Source organism: Gymnoscopelus microlampas (assembly GCF_963454915.1).
Source record: "Gymnoscopelus microlampas genome assembly, chromosome: 16".
NCBI classification, from domain to species: domain Eukaryota; kingdom Metazoa; phylum Chordata; class Actinopteri; order Myctophiformes; family Myctophidae; genus Gymnoscopelus; species Gymnoscopelus microlampas.
The window spans coordinates 11,227,203-11,241,107 of NC_139953.1; the positions used below are offsets into that span (position 1 = coordinate 11,227,203).

The 13,905-nt window shown below is 42.5% G+C and overlaps 1 protein-coding gene across 5 annotated transcripts in view; it reads left to right on the plus strand.

The window, feature by feature from the left end:
• The first annotated feature begins 237 nt into the window (after positions 1 to 237).
• filip1b (filamin A interacting protein 1b) overlaps positions 238 to 13,905 on the plus strand; it is a 50,376-nt gene continuing 36,708 nt past the window's right edge. For 2 of the 5 annotated variants that reach the window (XM_084081800.1, XM_084081798.1), the window contains exon 1: positions 239 to 988. The gene's annotated coding sequence lies outside the window, so the exon portion shown is untranslated. Of the gene's footprint in view, positions 989 to 13,905 lie in introns of all 5 variants that reach the window. The other 3 variants (XM_084081801.1, XM_084081797.1, XM_084081799.1) reach the window with 2 other exon arrangements.

A 13,905-nucleotide genomic window follows, 5' to 3' on the forward strand; every position in this document is an offset into this window, starting at 1 on the left:
TGTGTGTGTGTGTGTGTGTGTGTGTGTGTGTGTGGGCGCGCGCGCGAGCACATGTGTTTGTGTGTTTTGGGGGGGGGGGGGGGGTCTTGTGAAGGCCTCCCTCAGTCTGAATCCTCAGCTGCTGAAAGAGAGAGGCTGATAGCAGCAGTTAAATATAGCCCAAACCAGACTATACTGGGCTCTAGATTCTTCTGTCTAGGAACAAAAGCAGAGAAGTGTCTCTTTCCTTGTGACAGAGGCCGTTCGTGCTCCTCTCCCGAGCTGCTGAAGTCACCACATACATCTGGATATGAGTGAATGAGCAAGTTCTTCAAAGCAGAAACGGACAACTAGAAGGAAGAGGGGACTAACACATTTTGTCTGTACTATCCCTCACACACTGTCTGTAGCTCTCTCGTTCTCTCGCTGTCCCACTCTCTTTCTTTCTGTCCCTACCACCCCCTCCTCCCTCTCTCCTGCTCACTGTGGTGCTCTCTCTCTCACACACACACACACACACACACACACACACACACACACACCCTGTCAGTGAGAGCTGTCAGACTGTCAGACCAAACTTCAGGAGACAGGACTAGGCTCGCTGTTCTTCTCCATATCGATCTTCTATTGTGCTTTTGGACCTGGATGGAAGAGAAGGAAAAAAAGAGGAGCAACATTTTGAAGAACAGTTTAAGGGGGGAAAGGAGAATCTACATTTCAGGAGAAGAAAAATCAACAACAACTGTGTGTGATTACAGACTGTTGATAGAACTGAAGCTGTGTTGGGAAGGACTACTCTACTGTGCTTTGGATGCTGACAGAGAAGGAGCACATTTAAAGGATTAACAAGAAAAAAATCATACAAGAAAAACAAACACAAACAAAAATAGTGTTCTGACAATTTGTGACCTCTTCCACATGCTACTAATCTGATATAAGTTGACTGCGACTGAATAGGACGGTTGAAATTCTGGGTTTTACTTCACTACTTCATTACATCTGACGCCAGGTAAGACTGCCTACCTTGATGGCATATCATTTCTCTAAATGTGGTGGTTCTCAACGGGTGGTCTGGGTACCACCAGGGGTCCTTAAGGGGATTCCAGGAGGTCCCCAGAAAAATGAGTTAATCATAAAAAATCTGTTTAACCTATATACATCGGCTATTTGAAAATAGAATATCTACAAGCTCGGCTTCAGTCTTGAAATGTTTAGGGAAAAAAATCAATATTTTAACAACACAAATCGTCTATGGGGTCCCCTGGCACAACATATTTTCAGGTGGGGGTCCGCGGCCACATACATTTTAATTTGGTGGTCCTTGAAACATGAAAAGGTTTGAGAAGCACTGCTCCAATGCTACAGTAAGTCAATGTTTACACATTCAAGTGCTTAAGACATTGTGAAAGTGGAGCAAAAGTGAGCTGTGCTGATGTGATTGGTGCAAATTGTAATTAAATGATTAATTCAGGGGTTGACGCTAAAGCAGGAGCAATGGTTAGCATGTGGAACAAAATACTATTCTTTATTGATAAACTCTGTTGTGTTGGTAAACTCTCTTATCAATGAAGCAAAAACCTGTTAAATAAAAATAAATCATAGATGGGGTATCATTATTTTGTTCCATCAGCAGCACTGATGCCTGTTTTAAAAGGGTTTTACAACTACATTTAACTTGACATAACTTGACCAAACACTGCACAGTGTTAATTTCAACTCAGAGATACGGGTCCATTTGGTTCCATTTTTTACACTGTCAGAATACGGATTTGACTGTATACAATATACTGGAGTGCTGCTTGAAATAATATCAAACTACACCGTCGTAGACCCCCAATTATGTTAACGAGAATACTTCCTAACTTTCCACCCTTATTCAAACCAATGACAAGTGCTGCTTAACCACTCATCACAAATACACCACTTGTGTCTGTCAGTGGCATCGTAGTTGAGACAGGTGCCTCCATACCAGTGGTGGAAAAAGTACTCACATTTCTTACTTAAGTAAAAGCAATCAATACCGCAATGTAGAAATACTCTGTTACAAGTAAAAGTCCGGAATTAAAAATGTACTCGAGTACAAGTACAAAAGTACTGGTATCAAGATGTACTTAAAGTACCAAAAGTAGAAAGGAGTCCTACCGATAATTTTGTCAAAATAATTCAAAACTTTTCCAATCAATCTGAGGAACCTTTTATTAACGTTTCTATTTGAGAACATTTAACTTATAAGCAAAATTATAATAATAATCTGCTATAAAAAAAAAGATAGACTTTTCAAATGTTTTGCCTAAATGCCAGGGATACCAGGTTGTGTTAAAACACAGATGCCATCAAAAAAGTCAACTAATGGCCGACTTATCGCCAAACCAATGTATCTGGTACATAGACTTGAGTCATGAATGGACCAGCATGAGACACACAGTGAATCACTGAGTTATGAGGCACCTCTTACAGAGCCAGTAAATGTCTGTGTTTCAGGAAATGGTGCATTAGTGGAGGCATTAATTGAATAGATCTTTTACCAGAGAGTACTTTGAAAGCTTTCCCCCTGGGGAATGAACTGCAAAGCACTAATAGCTGCAGCATCAAGATGCGAGGGGAAGTAACAGTGATGCAGCAATAATGTGTGTGTGTGTGTGTGTGTGTGTGTGTGTGTGTGTGTGTGTGTGTGTGTGTGTGTGTGTGTGTGTGTGTGTGTGTGTGTGTGTGTGTGTGTGTGTGTGTGTGTGTGTGTGTGTGTGTGTGTGTGTGTGAACCACAAGTCCCGATGATCATGACCTGTTTTTGAAGGGGAATTTTAGCTTAATCAGTTTTACTGGGGCTATAGGCTAAAGGTTGAGTGGAAAAAAAAGTACAGTAAATGTACTTTGTTACTGTCCACCACTGGATATCACCGCAGCCAGCTTGCGATGCCCGGCCCAGACATCTCTAGGGACAAGTCATTAATAGACTTTTTCCGCTGTTTTCATTGCAGGTTATTTTGAAGGACTTTGTTTAGATACAGTTAGTGGAAAATAGTTTATGGACTGGGTGTGGGAAACTGTACATTGTTTTCCTTCCTTCTTTTTTTTTTGCTGCATACTCTGGAAATGTACTAATCTTTGATATTAGAACAAAGAGCAGACTGCTCTTATTTGTCGCATTTGTTGTTTCAAATCTATTATAATTAGCCCTGGCATCCCTATTTTGAGCATTGTGAAAAAAAAATATTGCAAACATATTCGATGTACAAGCTCACAAAGTGTCACGATGTGATGCAGTGTGAGCCTAGATTGACTATTTTTGAAATTGCTTTGAAAAAATCTATCATTATTGATGAACAATAGGTGACGGTTGGTATTTGTTCTGACATTTGGTTGCAGTTGTACATCTCTCAGAGTTAAATAAACACTGAGGATCTTACTGTGTATGCAGATCTGCATTCAGATCATTGCTGGGTGACGCACCCCACTTGTTTAAATCATTTTCTTCAGTGTGTGCCGGTGACGCTGCGGTCATGCCTCTTACAGCGGCAGCCAAAGGCCAAGTGATAAGACTTGGTACCATGAGATCACTTTTCTAATTCAGCTCAGCAATCTCTGTGTATATGTGTGTGTGCGAGTATATGTGTGTGTGTGTGTGTGTGTGTGTGTGTGTGTGTGTGTGTGTGTGTGTGTGTGTGTGTGTGTGTGTGTGTGTGTGTGTGTGTGTGTGTGTGTGTGTGTGTGTGTGTGTGTGTGTGTGTGTGTGTGTGTGTGTGTGTGTGTGCGTGCGTGCGTGCGTGCATGCATTAAGGTGGGGGGTGACAGCAATGTCTGCCCTCGTGTTTGGTTTCATAACAACTACTGTTGCCATGCCATCAAAACAGAAAGCTGAGCACACAGATGGATTGTTCGTTTGGGTGTCATTTCTGTCACCCAAGGACAATCACACCATAACACTGTGGTGACATCACACTGAAACACTGACATCATCAGTGGTGGACAAAATACTCAAATCCACCAGGCCTACTTAGGTCAGAGTATAGATACTCCTGGTCAAGTAATATTAGGCCTACTCAACTGCAAGTGAAAGTTGTTCTGTCAAATTTGTGCTTGAAGTAAAGTACTTGGTTTCGAAAATAGCCAGTGAACTAAGAATTGAACCTCAAAATCCTAATGTTGCTACTAATGACTATTCATTTCCATAAACTTTGAACGGTCCCCCGTGCAACCCAGTGAGAGTGCTGAAATATCTGCTGTTGACTGAGCTAAAACAGAAAAGGTGAGATATTTTCCTTTTAATTTAACGCAATACCACTTGTCACCCACTAGTGGTCCTACCCGACCAAAATATGTAAATGTTGACTAGAAGAGCAGGGAGACCAACTACAACCACTACAGTTGTGTAAACACGGAATTGTGATAAACTTAAATCACTGAGATCATGCATTTCTCGTAAAACCAGTGACTAGCAGGCCAAACTTGCTGGAAAAAAAAGAAAACAGTTTTTGCTGGACTTCAGGAGTTGCCCATACAGTCAATAAAGTCCTAAATGTACAAATGGAACCAAATGGACCCCTCAGGTCTCTGCGTTAAACGAACACTCTCTCATGCTCCTTCTATCCTTCCCATCCTCTCTCTCATAAACCTGCTGCCTCTGTCTCCATCTCTCTTATCTCTTTTCCTGCCACACACCTGCGGCTTGCTTTTCCTCTCTCCCTTCTCTTGCCCTTTCTCTTCTTCCTGTCCATCCATCTATCCCCCTTCTTCCTTGTCCCGTTCCCTATACCATGGCCCCCCTAACAATCACCCCCCCCCCCCCCCCCACCCCATCACCACACTCTGTCTAAGTATAAGTACTTGAGTAAATGGACTTTCCACTGCTTTCTGTCTGCCTGTGTCTTAATGAGGGAAGTGACATCATGCTGATTCAATGTGTCTGATTCAAAAGTCTGTCCGGCCTGTTTGACAGCCCCCATCTGTGGGAGCAGTGATGTCATCGCTCTGGACCCGTTCCCACTGATTAGCAGTGGTGGAAAAAGTACTCAAAAAGTATAGACAATTGGAAATACTCCAGTAAAGTAAAAGTACTTAAGTACTTTACTTGAGTAAATGTACTTAGTTACTTTACACCACTGCTGATTAGACTCCGGGATAAAGGAGGGGCGTGAGGACAGAAAGGTGACACATGTGTCCCCTGTGATAGTGTCATATTTTTTTACACCCTTTTTTCCCCCCAATTTAGTCATTATGCCAATTACTTCCTCCCAATGCTCGCCACTGCTGTCATTTCACAGCTTTGTGAGCCAGGAGTGAGAAGAGTCCCGGACACTTGGGGCATTGGCCAGGGTTGTCGCAGGACGCCCTGTGTTAGCTTATCTAAGGTGTGTGGGATGGGGTGTAGAATCAAGAAGGTTTTATTTGTCACTACTAGTATAAGTACAAGAAGCTAAATGCAATTTTGTGAGGTCCACAAAGTACTGTGCAACAAACAAATAATGATACAATGTATGCAATGAAACATGAGGCATATAATGTACTATAAGTCATGGCCATTTTACTGCAGAAAAACACATGTATACACACTTAAGGTCATTACACACCGGCGATTATGCGAATATACGCAAAATTCGGACTCAGTCCGAATAAATAAAAGACAATTTTTCGCTCCGCGAAACTGATGTGGAAGCGTGCATTGACTTTATAAGGTTTTTAAAAAGAACGTATTATTCGCATGAAAAAAACGCCCCCGGTGTGTAAGGACCTTTACTGTATATAATAGCAGCAATAGTAGTATTTATACTAGAGCAGCAAGTAGTCACAATCGCAGCCACATAAACATGACAACGGTGCAAGATACCTATATATTATTAATCTCTCAAGATATTTTTTGCCGATGGGTTCCCAGATTGATATATTATATATCAGCAATAACAACGGTTTCACTGTATTATTTTAATAGCATCGGTGCTAACATTCAACAGCATACGTACATGTTGTTGATCACACTATGAAAGAAGACTATACAGATCATGTCCTGGAGGTAAGGGGGTGCCTTGTACTGTAGGTCATCACAAGACAGCAGCCTAAATATGTTATGTAAATGTAAAGAGATTTGATGTGAATGAGGAAGTGGTTAATCCTCTGGCGTCTGGCATTTTTTTTTATAATGCAATTTTGGGTCATGGGTGGGATATTAAGACCCCCTATCTCTGTACCCACACGTATCCCCTCCCTCCATCGCTGGCTTTGGATTGAATCCAGCATCTCCTGGGTTTCCATTCTGCAGTTTCCTCTCAGGTTTTCTTCCGGGTTCCTTTTGTGCACTCTCAGAGTTAAAGGGGTATTTCACTTTTAAACACTTCTGGGGTCATTTTAACGTCTACTCTGGGTTTTGAGTGTGCACCCCAGACAGTTTTTAAGTTGCTTGATTCAATATTTAGATATTGTAAGACCATTCGACTTCAATCTCCTTTTTAACCGTTAGACTCATTTAAAACACACGTCCCCATGGTTCTGGTGACTGATATTGTCCTTCTAAAGCGTGAGGGGACCGTATCTATTTATTATTATTAATTTGTTTGAAAATTAAAACATTTAGAAAAGAAAGACAAATAATAAGGGTAAAAATAATAATAATAATCTTTTTTTTTTTAAACACGGCCCCCTCACACATTAGAAAGACAATATCAGTCACCAGAACAAAGGATGTGTGGTGTCAAAGAGTCTAACATGTATTGATGTTCATTTTGGTATAGGAGCAATGGGCAATATCTAAATATTGAATCAAGCAACTTAAAAACACATATAAGACTTGTGCACCCCCAAGCATAGACGTTAAAATGAAGTTTTAACGTCTATGCTTGACTGCGTATAGTCTGACTTTCTGTTAAACCTGTTTCCCTCTGACCTGGTTTTGATGCTATCAAACCATGTCTGCTTTATGACTTCTATTTCTGCCCTGGCCTCTCTGTGGCCCAGGCTGGTCACTCTACTGTGAGAGCTTAAGACTCCCATGTAAGGCATGTATGGATGTTAGGTCACTGCATGGGCTGAAAGACTGGGCTCATTCACACAATCTCCTGTAATGTTTACCATCTATATAGCATCATGTCGTCGCTGTCGGGCATAAACCTCTTATCTCCATGTTCTAACTTTTTGATTTATTTCGTTAATTAACGCCCTACTTGATCATACTACAGCGTCACGCAATAGCATCAAAAGTAGCAGATCTACAAGCTCGAAACGCGGCGCGAAGCGACGCGTTTCGAGCTTGTCGATCTGCTACTTTTGCTATTTTTGAATTTGAATCCTGAAAAAGCAACAGTTTTGGACATATGAGAGTTTTCCACCCGAGATGATATAGTAAAGGCTCGCTAGAGTATAGGGACTGATTGCATTTCAGGAATGAAATACATTTTAATAACCCAATAACATTTAAAGCACATTCATAAACCTGCTCTTTCTGACTAGTTAAGAGGATGATATATCACCCACCTCAGCACAGAAATAGCAGCATCTTTGACGTGGTCATACGGTGTATAGCACGTGCCACCGCTGCAAGTTGTCACTGGCAAGTGGCAATAATGATCTGTCTATTTATGCTATATCCGTGACCCTGCTAAAGATGGTAACTGGACACTTAACTGATATTCAAGCCCTCACTGTAAGTGTCACTATTTCAAGCACGGGTGCTAGATACCGATATTGGTCAAGTACTGTACGGTACATTACGCCCTACAATGTTGAGTGGTTGGTTCTCCACGGGTGGAGAAAGGATCACATCAACGCGCGGATTCTATTCAGATTCTATGTGATGGACAAAGTACTCAACGATCATTATTGCCACTTGCCAGTGACAACTTGCAGCGGTGGCACGTGCTATACACCGTATGACCACGTCAAAGATGCTGCTATTTACAAAAATATATTGGGAATTAATTAAGCCCCAAACAGAAATGAGTGAAAAGTGCTAATTAATCTACAAGCTCCCAACACATCACATCGCGATTCACAACGCATTGTGAGCATGTAGATAGGCTAAATTCAGTGAAGAGATTTGTGTGGAGGGGAAAAAGAAGGGGACCAAGTACTGGGGTTGAGTACTTTTTGTCTACCACTGGTAATAGCAAAAGTACATACTGCACACCCCCCACCCTGCTTGTGAATTACAATGACAGGAGCATCCTCATAATCCCTTCGTCCCAGACATCGCATTCCCTTATTAAGTCATGTCAGAGAGAGAGTGTGTGTGTGCGCGCGTGCGTCAGAGTGTCTGCAGACTCTGCATGGCTGAACAAAATTCTTCACTAAGAATACAAATCGTTGCTGTCGGGCAGAAACCTTGTATGACCAAAAACCTTACTTTCCAGGAAGTGGAGAAAATAAGCTGTGTGTTCCAATGGATCCAATGTAGTTATTATTTAGTCGCACACTCTTGTTAATACTTTTCATTGGTTCAATATTAATGTAGCAGGGCTATGTGAAGCAATGACTACGCCACCCACACATATAAGAGTGAGGGATTCTTTAAACACATTAATCATACTGTATATATATAGATATATAGGACTGAACAAGGTATGGTTCCTCAGAAAGGTACGGGTTCAGAATGAACAGAACCAGAGGCTGATGTATCAAATGTGTCAAGTTTATTCAAACAGTTGGTATAAAATAGTCAGGTTAAAATACAGAAAGGAAGAAAGCGGTTAGTATTACTGGGAGTTCTGCAAAGGGACTAAACTCGAGGCAAAGGGGCAATAAGGGTAAGGGCTTCAGAGCCTACTTGGGCCTCTAAACTAAATATACAGAAATTAAACAAATCAAATCCAAATAATGCAAAACCAAAAGCAAATAAAGTAAATAAGCAAATCAAAACAAACTACAAATACACAAAATCAAACTCATGCAATGCTACTTAATGGCCCAGTATAGCTCTGTCCTCAGTCAACCCTATCTATATCCTATAATACATTTCTAAACCCAAAACCCCCCAAAAAAACCTGCCACTGTGTGGGATTAAACACAAAAACAACATATCAATGTCACTAACAAGACACGCCACAACGTGCAGAATTACTACGCGCAGTCTGTAGGCCACTTCATACTGCTCAGCACACATCTGCCCCCTCGCAGCATAATTAATTGCGGCCAACACAAACTCACAACATTACAGTCGGCCATGTTGTTCCTTAGCGTCATCGCCGACCACCGCCCAACGAGACCCAAGTGAGGTCAGACAACACACTCCATATTTGGGCATAGCTCCATTGGGAACATCTCCTATTATGGCTTTATTATATATTATAGAGACCAACAAACACAAAGCACCGCGCAGCGGATAGGGGGGAGGGGCGCGCAGCGCCCCGACCCTCTAGTATATATACAATTTGAATCCTGCGCCATGTCGGTTGTCCGTATGCGACGCCAGTGTGACGGTGTGACGTAATCTGACATCACGATGACAACGCCAGTGTGACGTAATCTCACGACAGCATGACATCACATGACATCACATCCTACCTATAAATTCTAGGATGCCGTCAGATCGCACCAGTTCGACGGCTTCCATAGTGATAAATAGTAATAATCTATACAAGGAACTCTCTCCACCACAATGACGACAACTTCACCAAAGCCACAACGGCTGGAGATACAACGCCAGACATGGCGCACTGCAAAGTGAACGACGCGTCACGCTAGACGTTCGGGCCGCGTAGCGGCCCGAACTTCTAGTTGTATACAGTCCAATAGCAAAAACCCAGTCTAAACAGTATATATGGCACGGTGGGAAAAACAGTGATGGTTAGTTCAGCTCCTATAACAAATCAAATAATAAAGCATTAGACCAGCCCTCCAACAATTCATCCCAGACATTAGGCCCCTATAGCAAGATGACAAAATACGGCAAAATAACAAACATACCCAATGAGTCAATATATGTTCATGGCTCCCATTGATATAGGCCTGCACAGCCACAGGGTACTGCTGCTCAAAGGACATGGAGGCTTCTGGAAATACAGATATACATTAGTATAATTAACTACAGGCCTAATATTGTCAGCCTATCTAAACTCTTATATATATATACACACTATTGCTACAATGAGTTATAAAAACCTTGTCATTTGTTTCAGATTGTCTTACCGAGAATTAGTCTGTACCCCTCATGCCTCCAGGTCTCTCTCACAAACACTCAAGCCAGGCTTCTGGCTAGACAGGAGGCCACAAACCTGGCCACCCCTCTTTAAGCACTTTCCTTAAAGGGCCAGTGCTACATTCATAAAAGACACACAGACTTAACCACGTTCACTTTCACTTGAGAAAAAAAATAAAGTGAAAGTGAGCTTGTAGATCGGCTATTTTCCTGACCTGAAAATGTATTTTCTGTTCACTAAAGAGCAATGATTGCTATTGGAATATGAGTAAGTAAGTAGCCTTGGGGGGTGCAGTACGTTAGTCCGACAGCGCATTCCTCCGACAGTGCAGCGCTCCGACGTTTCAATACTAAACCCGAACCAAACCCGCACCCTAACCCTAACCGCACGCGGATGCCACATAGTCGGAGAAAAGGTCTGTCGGATTAACGCATGCCTCCCAGCCTTGGGAACCAAAACGTCCCGATCCATGTGACCCATGGGTCAGGAGCCTATCTTCTGTTTACGTAGCATGAGGCAGCTAGATGTACAAGCAGGCTACACCCGCTGGACATGCCGCTATGTCGCAGGGCCTTACCCCATACCAATCCAACTTGTGATGCTGAGTGCCAAGCAAGGGGGTATTGCGTATCAATTTTATAGTCAACGGTATGACTCGACTCGGGATTGAATCGTGACTTACTTGAGCCTAATTTGGGGGGAATGAGGTCAGATGACACTCCTTCTGGTGTTATGCCCGTGGGCATCAATCACTCTAGAGAAGTAGTTTGATAGGTATGTATCTCGGCACTGATCCTTATAGTGTCTTAAAGACCTGCTGGAGCCAGTTTTACCACCTCACACACTAAGTTCAAACTTAGCCTAGTTACAGCTTAACCCATTCAATCCGGGAACGCATCTCTGTCATTTTAGATTTCTTTGGCTATTAAAAAATAGCAGATATACAAGCTCATAGCGCGGCACCGAGTGCTTGTAGATCTGCTATTTTTGAAAAATCGTGAAAATGTGTGCAAATCTTTGAATATATATTTCTAAAGCGAACATTTGTAACTCAAATCTTTGCTTCTGGGGGTCCCTGGAACAAAAATATTTTACAAATGTTCGCTTAAAAAAAAATATATTTTTAATGACGGGCATAAAAAAAAAACATTTTTTTTTAAAAGATAGCAGATATACAAGCTCATAGCGCGGCACTCGGTCGTGCGCTATGAGCTTGTAGATCTGCTATTTTTGAATAGCCAAAGAAATCTAAAAATGACACCGATACTTTCCTGGTCTAAATGGCTTTTTAAAAAACATTTAAGCTATATCTAGGCTAAGTTTGAACTCAGTGTGAGGTGGTGGTGCAACTGGCTCCAGACCCATTGAGAGATGTTGCACTCTGCCCTTGACCCAACCCAGACTAGCAGAGTGAGCTGGGAGAAGGTCCTGCAGGGGGAGAGGCCTGGTACTAGTCTTATTAGTTAAATAAGGGTCAAAAATTGCCTGTTCGCTGTCATTAGTGCAAGAAATGCTCAATACAATCATTACCCGTCACATTCCTGCTATGCACAGGACATGTGTCTTTGAATATCAAAGCATCTGAACAACATGCTGAGAATTATTAATAGCTGTTTGGTCAGCAACTGCTCCATTCACTTCAAGCTTGCCCTAATGGTCCTTGAGCATCTGAGGAGCAGCTGTTTGTTGGTGAAATTTTAAATGGGTATTTTTAGTGTCTCCTCTACTTATGTCCCATAAGGGTGTAGCTGCAGGGCTATCACTATAGTTAAAGACGGGGTGCCGTGATTTTCAGTGATCCCCCCCCCCTAAAACATAATCATCAGGTATTATGGTTAGGACTATACTAGGAGGAAGATCTTTTTCAAAAAAGTGTACAGAAATTGTTAAAATTATGTTTTTATGTGGACACGCCTCCAGTTCATTAAGTATACCTGGTTCTCACCTTAGCACCTCCTCCACCACCTTAGCACCACCCACCTGTCCTAGTCCCTCCGCCTCCTCATGCCCACACCTGTTGTGTTATGATAATGAGGGGGAGGGTATGTTTTTACTATGTCACTTAAGCGCTGTTTCTCTATTGGCACGTTTGACCCTCAAGGTTTCAGTCATCAGCCATCTAAAATATGCCAATATATGCTGTTTTTGCAGATTATTCGCCCCCAGAATAGGGATGCTAGGGTTCAGTCATGTGGTTTTTATTGTTTAATTTGTTCCACTGATCCATGGGGAAGGCATGTAAGGCTTGATAATTGAATGCATGTTTAACAAAAGAGAAAATCCACCAAATCTCAGTGAATGCAATACAGCTCCATCCAAAATATGTATAGGGTTTAAACCATAAAAAGCAACCATTTCTCCAGTGAGGATAAGGAAAATGGCACTCCAAATGTCTATTTCTCAAATTACTACTGCTACTACTACAACAACACACACTACTACAACACACACACACACACACACACACACACACACACACACACACACACACACACACACACACACACACACACACACACACACACACACACAAAATGAAGACACAGCTCAGGCCTTGGGGAGAGATCTTGGCTGCTCCCCTGTAACAACTAATAATATCACCCGGCTGCTGAACGGTTGCTACCGATCCACTGCCAGGATTCTCAGTGCCTGAGTCACTGTACTGCTTTCATCCCCAGCACTCCCCAGCTTTAGGGAACTTTTGTCCTGTTCAAATCCACTGGCTTCATCTTCCACACAAACACACACACACACACACGCACGCACGCACGCACGCACGCACGCACGCACGCACGCACGCACGCACGCACGCACACACAAACACACAGGGTCCCCCCCCCCTGTGTGTGTGCTAGTGTGCCAATGGCCACACAATCCAATGGATACACACACACACACACACGCGCGCGCGAGCGCTCGTATACACACACACACACACACTGCAAATATATCTTTTGCTTCTTTTGGTGTTGTTACCGATATGTAATGTACTGTATGTATTGAATGTCTTATTAATGCATTGAGTACAATGGACCACAATGGCAACAAGCCCTCCAACATGATATTAAAGTATTCAATCATCTATTAACACGCACTCACGTCCCCCCCACCCCCACCCACGTACGCACACACACACACACACACACACACACACACACACACACACACACACACACACACACACACACACACACACACACACACACACACACACACACACACACACACACACACTCACAATCCAAACAAGTCCAGAATGTACAGAATGTAAACAACAAATGCGCACAGACTTATTCACAGTCAACATCGGTCACCCCTCTGTTGCTGTTGTGCCTTGCTCAGAGTAGGATTCATCACCGGTCTCATAGAAGTTAATTAGATCAGGACTATGTGGCGGTGTGTTCACCATCTCAATTGAAGTGACCTAGCTCATTGCACAACGAGTGACAGTGGCAGCTGTTCAAATAAGGCTGGTTTGAATTGTTGTTGTTTGGTAAACAACAAAAAAAACTGCCTTGGATTTGAGCTTACAGACGTCTGGAGTTCAGGCTACCCCAGCCTATAATTGAAATACTTACTGTTGGGGCTTTAAAATGTACAACAGCAGTGCTTCCTGTTGAAGCACTAATGGTCCAATCAGCTCCTGTTCAATGTCCATTTTTGGAGATACCTTTATAGATACCTTTATTGAAATGCAGGCGCCAGAGACAGCACAGCAGTTAAAAGTTACAGATACAGGGCAAAGAAGTACATTGGGTACAGTAGAATGACATCCCAATAAAGACACCCTCCAACAAATATGGATA